At 39.8% G+C, this 13,256-nt stretch overlaps 2 pseudogenes; both read left to right on the top strand.

Moving 5' to 3' along the window:
• Window positions 1-9,043: 9,043 nt before the first annotated feature.
• LOC114624006 lies at window positions 9,044-9,166 on the top strand (annotated as a pseudogene).
• A 770-nt stretch (window positions 9,167-9,936) lies between these two features.
• LOC114622471 overlaps window positions 9,937-13,256 on the top strand; it is an 11,998-nt pseudogene continuing 8,678 nt past the window's right edge.

Genomic DNA, 13,256 nt, shown 5'->3' with positions numbered 1-13,256 from the left:
GTTGTGTACTGTACTTGTTCACATAACATAAATCAGAGAAAGTCACATGACCAAGCCAAAACTTAGGAAGGAAGGCAGTCAACAAGGAGTGTAACTCAGTTCGTAGAATACTTACATCACCAAGGAAATCTGGTTTCTTTCCTGGGCTCTTAAGCACATTGATAAAAGAATTAAAAATAAAATCTATGTTTATTTACATTTAGTCTGAAGACTTATATTTGATATTAGTAAGGTTTGCCTATTAACTGCAAATTCTCTTTGGTTTTGTTTATATTAAAGCCTTTTTATTTTATTTTCAGTTTTTTGAAATAGCTTCTTTGAATAAAACAATCTTAGACAACATTTTCCTCTGAGAACTTAAACTTGTAATACTTCTGTCTCTGGTCATACTGGTTCCACTGCCTCTGGATTTCACTGCTTCTGGTTCCATTGTCTCTGGGTTCTACTACCTCTGGGTTCCATTGTCTCTGGTTCCATTGTCTCTCGGTTCCACTGCCTCTAGGTTCCATTGTCTCTGGGTTCCACTGCCTCTGGGTCCCATTGTCTCTGGGTTCCACTGCCTCTGGGTTCCATTGTCTCTGGTTCCATTGTCTCTGGGTTCCACTGCCTCTGGGTTTCACTATCTCTGGTTCCATTGTCTTTGGATCCACTGCCTCTGAGTTTTACTGCCTATAGATTCCATTGGTTTTAATGAAAAGTTGGCTGTTAAACTGAGAGTGATCTCTCTCTCTCTCTCTCTCTCTCTCTCTCTCTCACACACACACACACACACACACACACACACACACATTTACATTTATTTATTTATTTATTTATTTATTTATTTATTTATTTATTTATTTTATTTATGTATTTCGAGACAGGGTTTCTCTGTGTAGTCCTGGCTGTTCTGAAACTCACTCTGTAGACCAGGCTGGCCTCTATCTCAGAAATCCGCCTGCCTCTGCCTCCCAAGTGCTGGGATTAAAGGCGTGCACCACCACCACCCGGCTCATATTTACTTTTAATTTTTTTATTTATTGGTTGGCTGGTTGGTTGGTTGGTTGGTTGATTGGTTGGTTGGTTGGTTGAAATGGGGTCACTCTGTATGGCCTAGAACTCACTCTAAAGACCAGACTGGCTTTGAATTTGCAGTGCTCCTCCAGTTTTTCCCTCTCAGGTGCCAGGATTGCAAGAACCTATCAGTTCAACCCACTAGAATTCTTTTCCAGATGTTTTTCTTTGGCTTTCAACATTTTTTTTCTGATGAGCATCTTTGTGGCATGCTTGGACTTTACCACATGTTATGAATTAGTGTTTTGTTGTGGTGGTGGTGGTGATGGTGGTGCATGGAAAGATTTTGTTCTGATAGAAACAGAGTAGTTTAATTATAGCAAACAAGGCACTCTTTCCCTACCATTATTTCTCAGCATGTATCAAATTTGTGCATCTTCGTATTGTATTGCCTTGTTGGAAAACATCCATCTCACTCAAATTTCCATTCATTTCTAATAAGTGGTAAAATCACATGTATACCGAAAAATTATTTTAAGATAAATATATTTAAAATAAATAAAATTAATTTTCAATAAACATTAGATTTGTAGACCTATTTTATATACCTACGATCAGATAAAAATATCTCTAGCAAAAGAGATTGTGAAAAAAAATGTTTGAGAAGCCCTTATCTAGATTGGGTTATTTCTAATTGAGTTGTTGACCAAAGGGGTCTCATGGGAATCCCCAAAAAACCCTCAAACAACCCAGGCTTTTGTGCTCCACAAAAAGACAGCAAGTCCCCATTGCTGAAGGCAATGCTCCTACACTCTTTGAACATAGAATTCAAGTTGGTGCCTACATAGAGCCTTCACCCCTACATTCTAGTATCTTTGGAATAAGAAAGTACTCTATATGCTATAAAAGAGAAACATAGACACCAATCATCCATAAATCCTAATGACATTCTGCTTCATTCATAGATCAGTCTCTTGCTCAGCCATCATCAGAGAAGCTTCCTCCTGCAGTAGTTGGGAACAAATTCAAAGACACACAGACTCATGTAGAATAAAAGACCTAGGAACACTCATCCCTAAATGGGATGTCTCCATTAAATATTTTCCCTCAGGGCTCTGGAAACCCCAAGGAAGGGAGATGAAAAGACATTAAGAGCCAGAGGGTTTGAAGGATATCAAGAAAACAAGGTCCTCTATATCAATGATCAAGTCCATGTAAACTCTCAGAGACCGATGCAGTGTGTACAGGGCCTGCTCAGCTTTGCTCCAGGTCCTCAGCATGTATGTATTATGGCTTTCAGTTTAGTATTTTTATGGGATTCCTGAGTATGTGAACAAGTAGGTATCTGATTCTTGTGCCTTCTCTTGGCTGGCTCTTTTTCTTCTGTTTGTTTGTCCTGTCCAACTCCAGTGTGATAGTTTTTGTCTTATTTTATTTTGTTATATCTTATTATTATATAATTAGAAGCCTGATTTCTTTCTAGTGAGAGACAGAAAGGATCAGGATGGGAGACAAGGAGGAACTAGAAGGAGCAGAGGGAGGGGAAACTATCAACAGGATATGTTATGTGAGGAAAAGATTTATTTTCAATAAAAAGGGAGAAAAGAACACACCAAAATTAAAACCAAAAAAAATATAAAAAATAAAAGAAGTCCTTGACTAGAATATCAATCAATAAGGAATAACATTCTGAGTAATGGGATTCTATTGTATGTTGAACTTCTTTCTTTAATAAAGATCAAAGTTACCTCTTTAGGATGAATTTTAACCAAGGAAATTAATATAGTTCACAAAAAGCCAACTGGAGGAAACTAGTACTAATTAATTTCTCCTTGACAAATCATCCACTTCTTAGGTTAATCACATTACACATATGTTGTAGTAATTAATTAAAATCAGCCTCTGGGCAGCTGACTATCTAAGCTGCTCTGCCTAGTTCAGCCACCATGTTTCTCGGCCAGAGGCCACGTGAACTGGCCAGCCAGAAACACAAGCCCTGCCACCCATGAGACACCAGCGTGGGAGATGGCTCTGCTAATCTTCCATGCTGTCTCCACAAGGCTGGGCATTGCCTAGACCATCCTGCCACCCATGGGGCCCAGTAAGAAAATGAGACTCTAATGCTTGAACATTAATCAAAGGCTTTATATGTTTGATAATGCTCAATAACAATATGCCCATACAAAGAGAGTTTTAGATAGCCTACTTATAAGTTGTTCCCCACGACTGTTCTCCATACCTGTGTGGTTCTCCATCCTCCTACATCTCTCTCTCTCTAGCTCCTCCTCTTCCTTTTCCTCTTCTCCTCCTTACTCCTCCTCTTCCTCTCCTTACTCCTCCCACCTTAGCTCCTCCTACATACATATTTTTAAATTATATGTTTCTAGTCCACTTAAAATTAACTATACAATTTTCTTGGCTAGGAATTCAAAGTTCTATTTCTTCATTTTATAATCAATTTTTGCATGCAATCTTCCTTTTGTTTGAGATCATTTCTGTAAGAAGGAATGATTTAAATAACCCTACAATAAATAATAAAACATAACAACCCTGTTGCAAGTAGAGTTTTCTTTTTCTTCCAATAAGATGTGGATAAAAATAACAAATCTTTCCCCTCAGGACTTAGGAACTAGGGCAGAAGAGGGGCTGAGAAAATTGCTGAGCCAAAAGGGATGGGTGACACCAAGGACACAGTGTCTTCCAGACACAACAGAACTGACGCACATATGAACTCACAGAGACTGTGGCAGCATGCACAGGTCCAAGACAAATGGGGTTCCAGTACTGACAGGAAGAAGTAGATACAAGCTCCCACTTAACTAAGAGACTGTCTTCAGTTGACAACTGCTTGAAAAGGAAAAATTAGTTTTCTCCAGTAGAGTCTCACTGGGTAGAAAACTCACACTTAAGGTCAGGTCCCATGCCCAGATGGTCAATAGAATAAGCTCAATGGTATTTTATCTTACTTGTCTTTTGCTTGTGTGTGTGTGTGTGTGTGTGTGTGTGTGTGTGTGCGCAGATTTCTTATTCTTTTTCTTTTATAAAAATTCTGATGTGTTTGATTTGTTGTTTGTTTGCCTGTTTCCCAGAGAGAAGAGAAAGAAGGATGGGGTTGGATGAGTGAGGAGATGAGGAGGAGCATCAGGGAGATGGGGGGGGGGGGACTGTGGTCAAAATAATATTATATACAAAAATATTTTCAATAAAAAAGAAAATTACAAATGCTATTTCTGTACATACTAAGTAGTGAACCACTTAGATTTAATTTTTTTCTAAACACATCAATTGTCGAGGAAGATGGACAGTAGGCCATGGATTTGAAGTAAAAAGTATCAGGGGCTCATTTAAATTTAGGAGAAACCTGTAATCCTAGTTCAGGAGGTCCAGACAGTAGAACCTCTTGAACCCAAGAGTTTGAGTTGCAGCCTGAGGTGCCATGACATGTCTCATAAAGGAAGCTAGGAGAAAAAGAGGAAGGAAGAAACAAGAACTGGAGATGTTAGAGGAAGGTGGGGATGGGGAAGCATTTGAGTTTATGCCTCCTTTCTTATCTTTAATCTTGATCACTGCTCATTCTGTAACTCACTCTGTTTCAAGGCTAAAGAAAGTCCCAAGGAAACAGGGGAGGAACCAGATAAGGTAATTCTGTGTAGCTGACTCTGAGCCTGTTAATCACAGTGGCTGCTTCCTCCTTTCTGGAGACTGTCCAGTGAGATGGTTCTACCACTTGCTGTAAACTTTTTTTTTTCAGACCTGTAACTTTCTCTTAAACTTGCTAGAAATTACCCAAGTTCCCAAATAATGAAGTTCTGAAAGAAATTCCACAAACATCCTAAAAACTCTTTTTTGTGGAAATAAAAAACTTTGCTCTCACAGAACAAGTAATCAAGCATTATTCTCCAAAGAGCCATTTCCTCTCTGGGAGCACACAATCCCATTTTGGAGTCTTCATAAATGGATCTGTTTTATAAATGAACACCATCAGAAGGACCATACTAGCATTCAAGAGTGAAGAACCTAATCAGAAAATAAGGGCCCTGTCAATGGTGGGACAATTCTTTCACCTATGAGAAACTATCTGAATTGCCTTTCAGTGTGTGTGTGTGTGTGTGTGTGTGTGTGTGTGTGTGTACACATGCATGTGTATGTGTTTGTGTGTGTATGTTTGTTGTATGCATATGTGTGTGTGTTTTTATATTCACACACTTGGGGTGGAACCTAGCTCCTCCTGCATTTTAAGTACATGCTGTAACATGAAGGCAAGTGTCTAGTCTAAGACACAATCTTAAAGACACCAAGCAATTTTAGATCCAGAGTATTATTAACAGTTTAGACACCCCAAATACACAGAAAGAAAAGAAAGGAAAAGCTGACTTAAATTTGTGAGGGAAAATGCTGTTTCAAAAATTAATTCTTAATTTGGCTAAATTGCAATACAAAGCCTTATAGTGAAGATACTGTTGTGGAGTATCTACCCACCAGAGCAAACTAATTAGACATGCGTTTAAGACAACAGAAGTCTTTATTAGCCAGAGGCTGACTATATTGCGGGTTCCAGATCCCAGTGAAGTCCTAAGTCTTTTTCACAGTGAGCTTTTAAGCACACACACACACACACACACACAAATATGAAGATTGACATACTTCAGTTAACAAGCACATTTAGCCAGAAACTACAAAAGCCAAAAACCCCTTTGGAGACTTTCCCAGAACTATAGACTTTTATGGATTAGATCTTTGTTTTTATTTTAGCAGGTGGGGCTGTTCTACATGCTGAGTTTTATGGCCTGAATAGTACCTCCACCATGAAGTTAGTTGTGCTAAGGTCTGAGAGCCTACAGAGTTGGGGGCCTTGTTATAATAGATGCCATTTTTTGCAAAATATAAGAGTACAACACAGTACAACATAGAATCATGGTTCTGTGATGTATGAACTCTTGCAGCAATAGTCTAGTTCCCACTACAAGTGTGTGGCAACAGTTCCCTGATAACACATGTGAAGTCTATTTTTTGTTGTCAACTTGACACATCTGCAATTGACTAAAATCTATGAAAGATTTTTGTTTAGTTTGAAATTGGTAGACAAATTTCTAATCCAAACCTTTCAGGTAAGAGGACACATGCCTTTATTCTGGATCTTGAGGCAGGAAGATATACCTTTAATCTGGGCCATACCTTCATCTGGAAGCCTATATAAGGACGTGGAATAAGGAAGCCTTTGATCTTTGCCTGCTTACTTTTGTCTTGCTTTAGAGCTTACTATTGGATTCTTGGACTTTCTACTGTTAGTCAACCATTGTTTGATTAGCTGGACCACAGCTTGTAAGTCATTCTAATAAATCTCATATAGATAGATAGATAGATAGATAGATAGATAGATAGATAGATGATAGATAGATAGATAGAGATATAGAAATAGATATAGATAGATAGATAGATATTAGATATATAGATATATACCATATATATGATGGTAATGATGATGATGATGATGATGTACAAAAATTTTAAAATTAAAAATCACTGCATGCTCCATTGTGGCTCCATTATCCAGCAGACTCTTCTCAACAGGGTGATTTTCAGAAACCTCCTGAACATTACCAGACTGATTATCAGCTTTTGTATTTTACGCAACCCTAAATCAATCACTACTTGAGGAAATACCTAGTTGTGACTGGTCAGAATTGGGATACTAGATTTGGAGATCTTCCCATCCAAGCATAAAGTGAAAGAGTTAGAAATTCCCTGAAAGAAAACAAGATGACATTCCAAAAAGCACACAGAGTGGAAGCTGAGCAGGGATTTCATCACTTATGTTATAGCTTCAGTTTTAGGCAACCATCTCTTCAATGGCCAGTGAAAATAAAGATTGCCCCAATTTTCTCCTTTATCCTTTGAATGTTAACAGGTCTAAGCATGAAGAATGAAACCATTAAGAGAAATTAAACTCATTTTGTCTGAGATTTTGAAGCTATTTATATTCAAAAAGAAAATTTATCCCATTTTGAGTCTGTTTGTTCTGGGATTAGCTTACCTCATCTGTAAAAACAAGAGCTTTTCCTTAAATGATGATTAATGTTAACTGACAGCTTGACAGAACCAGTCTAGGACCACTCAGGAGACAGACTTTAGAACAAGTCTTTGAGGAAGTTTCTAGAATGGGTTATCCCAGGTGAGAAGACCCAAAAGTGGATGTCACAACCATTCCATAGACTTGGTTCCCCAGCAAAACAACAAAGAGAGTAGAGCACCAACATTCATTTCTGTCTGCTTCCCCACCTCAGGAACAGTGTGACCAGCCACCTAGCCCTCCTGAATCCCACAGAAAAACTGGATGTGCATGCTTGGTAGCCCATTGTAATGGCTAGTCTTCTTTCACCGTAGAGGCATCTCAGTTGAAAGAACCTCAATTGAGAAAATGTTGTCATAATATTGGCCTGCAGGCAAGCCTGTAAGGCTTTTCTTGATGGATATTTGGGAAGGCCCAGTCCATTGTGGGCAGGTGTTTCAGAGGCTTACAAGAAAATAAACTTAACCAGCCAGGAAGTAATGCTTCTACTTCAGTTCCTGCCTCAAGAATCTTGCCCTCACGCCTCTTGGTGATGAAGCATGACCAGAGAGCTGTAAGATGAGATGGACCCTGTCCTCCTCACGTTGGCTTTGGCCAGGGTGTTTATTATAGTACTCGAAAGTCTAATTAAAAAATCTATGATCCCAGCAGTTGGGAATCAGGGGCAGGGGAGTTTCAGGAACAAGCTGGCATGCTGAATCAGATAAACGGATGAGTATCAGAAGCCCTTGCCTGGATAAATAACGTAGAAAATAATAACAGAGGAAGAGCTCTGCATGTAACGTACATACTTGTACATGTGTGCCCAAACATATATAAATAAGAATTTACAACACACACAAATAAAACATTACTTCTCCTCCAAAAAGCTTCCACCCTTTCCAAAACCAAGGTTTTATTTTTCTTTCCTTTATTTTCTCAAGTAAATACTTAAAAGTTTAATTAGTTGAAATAGAGCCAAGTGTCGGGTCACATCACATGCCTGTATTCCCTCAGTTAGGAAGGACAGGAAGGTTAAGAGTTCAAGGTAATTCTCAACTACATATGGAATTTGAAGCTACTCTGGGCTATTGGAGACCCTGTATTTTTGTTTGTTTGTTTGTTTTAGTTTTAAATTTGAGTCTCTTTATAACCAAGATTATATCAAAGTAGAAACAAGAAGAATTATCTAACCTTCTTGCTCCTATCAGGCAATTCTCCAAGTCGGTGATCTTTATATGACTCTGACACTAGCAAACAGGTTCAGCTGTATAATGGAAACCCTGCTTCATCACAGCATGGTGCGATAGAGCCACACATGTGCCAAGCACATCTCCTGTAGATGATAAACCTAAGTGCCTCTCGAGGATCTGAAAAACAGTATGTGAATGAAGCACAGACGCTATTTCTAGTAGAGTAATATGCAAAGAACTATACAAAAAAAGAATAGTCTGTAAAAACTTGAATTTTGAGAATTATGCAGATCTTATATGTAAAAAAAAAAAAATCTAACATAAGTGAATCTGGTGCAATTCCAGAGCATAGAAGACTGAGGCAAGATAACCATACAGTCACAGATAGCCTGGGCTACTCACATTTCAAAAAAAGTTAAACATTACGAAAAAGCCATTGATTGGTTGCTGAGCAACCAAGATTGCTGTACTTGAGACTGTCTAGAGCTAACTCTAGGGTAGCAGTAATAACACGTCATTCATATACTACTTGGGCACTAAATGTAGGATAATTTAGTATCAGAGTTTACCAAAAGAATCAAATTTCTCAAATCTAATCTTTTTAGTATCTTAAGACACCAAAACTCTGGCTATAAACATTTATCTTCCAAATACTACATACTAAAATCAACAAGTCACCAGTTTTTAACATCATCAAATATCTAGTTTTTTTAAAAAAAATAAAAATTTAACTTAGTTTCCCATGAATTCTTAAATATATTCTGTGCTAGCTGTCAGATAAGAAGGTTCTTTAAAATTAATTCATATACTTGCTTCTAGAAACATTGCAGGCGTGACCGCTGTATAACATGTGTGTTCCTAGGTGGCACAGAGGAGAGGGGCTGGGTACTATACTCAGTGCTCTGACCTATGATATTCATAGGTCAACTTTTCCTGAAAAAGGAGAGCCTGAAAAGATCACCAGTTTGGTGTCATCCAGTTCCCAGGACTGGGAGCAAGCTGGAAACTAGAATAACCCCACCTGGAACTGAGGGCCACAAGTAGAAGTGAGCTAAGAGAACCCTCACATGGGGCCAGGCAAGAAGTGAGCCAAAGATGACCACCAGACTGGCTTCATGGAGCCTGGACAGGGAGCTAGCCTGAGATAACCACCAGCCAGGCACCATATATTGCACAAGTAAGGCATAGCACTCCTAAGACTACTCCTGAGATAATCTCAGATACTCAGAGACCTCAGGCACCTCTAAGGAGCAAGTAAGTGGTGGAGAAATGGAAGAGAAAAAGAAATGGAAGGCTGTGAGCACAATGAAGAGAAGCAGGATCATGAGGAACAGCTGATGGGAGTACCCTGTGATCCCATCTGGGACCACGGTGGGGTCACAGTCTGTGCTGCCACCAGAGGCTACGTGGTCTGGGTTGCCATCCAGGGACACATGATGTCTGAGATCTGTCTGTGCAGAACTGGCCCCTCACCTGAGCATCCTGGGAGGCCTGGCGCTGGGGTCATGAGAATATGAGAGGTGACCCCACTCATAGCCAACTGTGGTACTCCTGGAGAGTGGCAGCATATTGCAGGACTTGTGGTTAAGCCCCAACCCCAACCCATGCCAGGGTACAAATATGGGAGAGCTGGTCCTACCATTTGTCTACATGTGGTGACATGGGTGAGAGAGAGATGACCGCCCTCACCTTTTACCACCTATGGCATGTTGGAGAACTGGTCCCAAGGTCATCAGAGTGGGAGAACTGTCCCTGTCCCTCACCTACTGCATCACCCAGGAGAGCAGCCCTCCACCTCACCTGGGCAGCATTGTAGAGCTGACCCTGAATGTAGGGGTTGTGGGTAAGGCCCCAGGGTTGTGAGTGTGGGATAACTAGCCCGACCGCTTGTCTGCTACGCAGTATCATCATTGAGGGAGAGACCTCCTCTGCTCCTTTTTGCCCTCTATACCTATAGCTTGTGGGAGAGTTGGCCCATGGGGTCATGAGAGAAGGAGAGCTGTCCCTGTCCCTCATCTGCTGCAGCACTCAGGAAAGCGGGCCCTACACTTCCCTGGGCAGTAGGATAGAGCTTGCCCTGATAACAGGGGATGCTGGTAAGCTGCCCCTAAGAGCATGGGAGGAAGAATCTGTGGGCTGACCAGCTCAGATACCTCTCAGGGGAGATCCAGGGCTATGAGGTGGCCCATCCCAACATCTATCCCATCAATGAACTGCTGGAGCACATGAAGGAGGTAGTTCTACAGATCCAAAAATTTTTGAAGTTTAAACAGAAGGGGTAAGAAAAATCAAGGGCAGTGAAGTAATATGTTGTTGCTCTGGTACATACAGATTAGCAATTTCTTTTTGTTTGTTTGTTTGTGGGGTTTTTTTTTTTGGTTTTTTGTTTTGTTTTGTTTTTGTTTGGGTTTTTTTTTTTTTTTTTTTGGTTTTTTGAGACAGGGTTTCTCTATGTAGCCCTGGATGTCCTGGAACTCCCTCTGTAGACCAGGCTGGCCTCGAACTCAGAAATCCGCCTGCCTCTGCCTCCCAAGTGCTGGGATTAAAGGCGTGCGCCATCACCACCCGGCAGTTTAGTTTAGTAATTTCTTGCTAGATTAACATTAATGCTCACAATTAAGACCTTTTTAAACTTTGTTTCCTATAATTTTATGCATCATGTCTATGATCTATCACAATAGGGCTATGTGCTATGGCCTGCCTTGCAAGCAAGAGATTCTTGCCAGAGTTCTATCCAAGGAACCTATGTGAAGCTGTTAGACTTGGTGGCACAGGCTATAATCCCAGGGCTGGGGAAGATGACACCAAAGGGTCCCTGGGGTTCTCTGGCCAGCTAACTGGTGAGCTCTAGGCTTATGAGGGATCCTGCTCTAAGGAGGAAGACATTTCTGAAGATGACCCCATCAAGTCTGTTCTCCAGCTTCCATACACATGTGTATATGTATATGTATATGTATATGTATATGTATATGTATATGTATATGTATATGTATATGTATATATATAAAATACATCTACACACACACACTTTCAAAAGTAATAATTACACAATAAGTAATACTAAAAGTCAAAATATACAGTCTGATAAGACAACACATCAAAAACAAAGTCAGAAATGACACCTGTTTTGAAATAACTTATCAGATAGAAAATTTTAAATAAGTATAATATGTGAATGACTACAGAAGAAAAAGTAGCAGAAAAGAACAGAGACAGAATGTAAGCAAAGACCTGGGAAGACAATAAAAGAATCAACAATAAGTGCTGCATATGAAAACTATGGTATCAAACCATTACAGCCTCTGGTAGACTAGACACCACCAAAGAGAGAACACATAGTTCAAAAGCAAATGAACAGAAATTTGTCAAACTGACAAGTAACAAGATAAAAGAATAACAAAACAAACTATAATCCAACCACTATTCGGTAGCTTAAGAAGATGAACTGTCAGCACTTAAAATACACAAAGAGGGAATAGAGAGGGAAGCAGAGAAATATGCCGGTAAGTACGGCTAAGAAGTTCCCCACATGAATGATGTGGTCAGTGCACTGGGTTACTGAAGAAAAACAAACAAAGGAACAGATAAAAAATGAGAATAGAATGTGTGAGGAGGACATGTTGAGGGAATTCCTAATGGGACAGAGAAGGGGAGTTATGAATAGATATAAGATAGATTCATTATGGTGGGCGGTGGTGGCTCACGCCTTTAATCCCAGCACTTGGGAGGCAGAGGCAGGCGGATTTCTGAGTTCAAGGCCAGCCTGGTCTACAGAGTGAGTTCCAGGACAGCCAGGGCTATACAGAGAAACCCTGTCTCGAAAAATCAAAAAAAAAAAAAAAAGATAGATTCATTATGTGTGTTCACGTATGTATAAATATACATATATATGAAATTGTCAAGGAATAAAATTAAATGAATTAAATTATTTTTAAAAATAAACAATTTTTAAAGCAAGATTGGATTATTGTCTAAATAAACCTTACAAAGATACAGAGAGGGAGAGAGAGAGAGAGAGAGAGAGAGAGAGAGAGAGAGAGAGGATATGGAAAGCTGCAAGTCAGTATAGCATGCAAATGGAAGCCAAAGAATGCAAGAGAGGTTCTGTTTCTATCTAATAAAATAGACCTTAAGCCAAAATTAGCCAGACCAGATCACAATGGTCACCAAATGACAAAGGGGGAATACCACCAAGAATACATAATCATTATAAACACATGTACACCAAGCACTGATGCACCCTATTTTATAAAACAAACACTGGGAAAAAGGGACAAAAGGCCCAAATATGGTAATATTAGATGACTTCAATATCACTTACATCAGTGGATAAATTATCCACACAATAAAATCAACAAAGAAATGCAAAGTTAAGTCATGCCATAGGTCGAGTGGATTTAACAGACATCCACAGACTATTCCATCCAACACACATGTGGAACAGAGACCTGAACCTCACAGCTTGCTGCGTAGACAACCCATTCTACCCCAGGAGGGCATTTTCTGACCTAAAAGAAGTACAGACTCCAGCAATACCCTATGCACCCTGGCCTTGGACTGTGTGTTGCTTGGGACTGCATTACTTCACCTCCTCTGCAGTGCAACATGAAAGGAGCTGAATATGTGGTGCTTGTGTAGTTTCTGGTCTTTTTTTTTTTTTTTTTTTTTTGGCCTGTGCTGGGGATGGAACCCAGGGTTTTGTGCATGTTGGGCAAGTGTTCTACCAATAAGCTACAACTCCAGCCCTGTGTGTTTCTATAGTTGATTTGGTAGAAGGTTCTTCTGCACTCATCTTGCCTCCACCTTATCAAAAGCAAGTGAAAATTGAGTGTGGAGTTGAGTGTGACCTCATATTCACCTATAGCCACCGAGTCTCTGCCTATATGCACTGGAGGAGGGTAAACAAGACCTGGCTTCTGGTAATGATCCGTAAAGTGCCCCTGGAAATTGTCACATGTCTGATTCTGTGGAAATTGTCACATGTCTGATTCTGTGGAAATTGTCACATGTCTGATTCTGTG

The sequence above is a fragment of the Grammomys surdaster genome, unplaced genomic scaffold, assembly GCF_004785775.1.
Source record: "Grammomys surdaster isolate TR1022 unplaced genomic scaffold, NIH_TR_1.0 64, whole genome shotgun sequence".
Taxonomy (NCBI): domain Eukaryota; kingdom Metazoa; phylum Chordata; class Mammalia; order Rodentia; family Muridae; genus Grammomys; species Grammomys surdaster.
The sequence above is the reverse complement of the archived record's forward strand: the minus strand, read 5'-3'. Positions and strand labels throughout refer to the sequence as shown.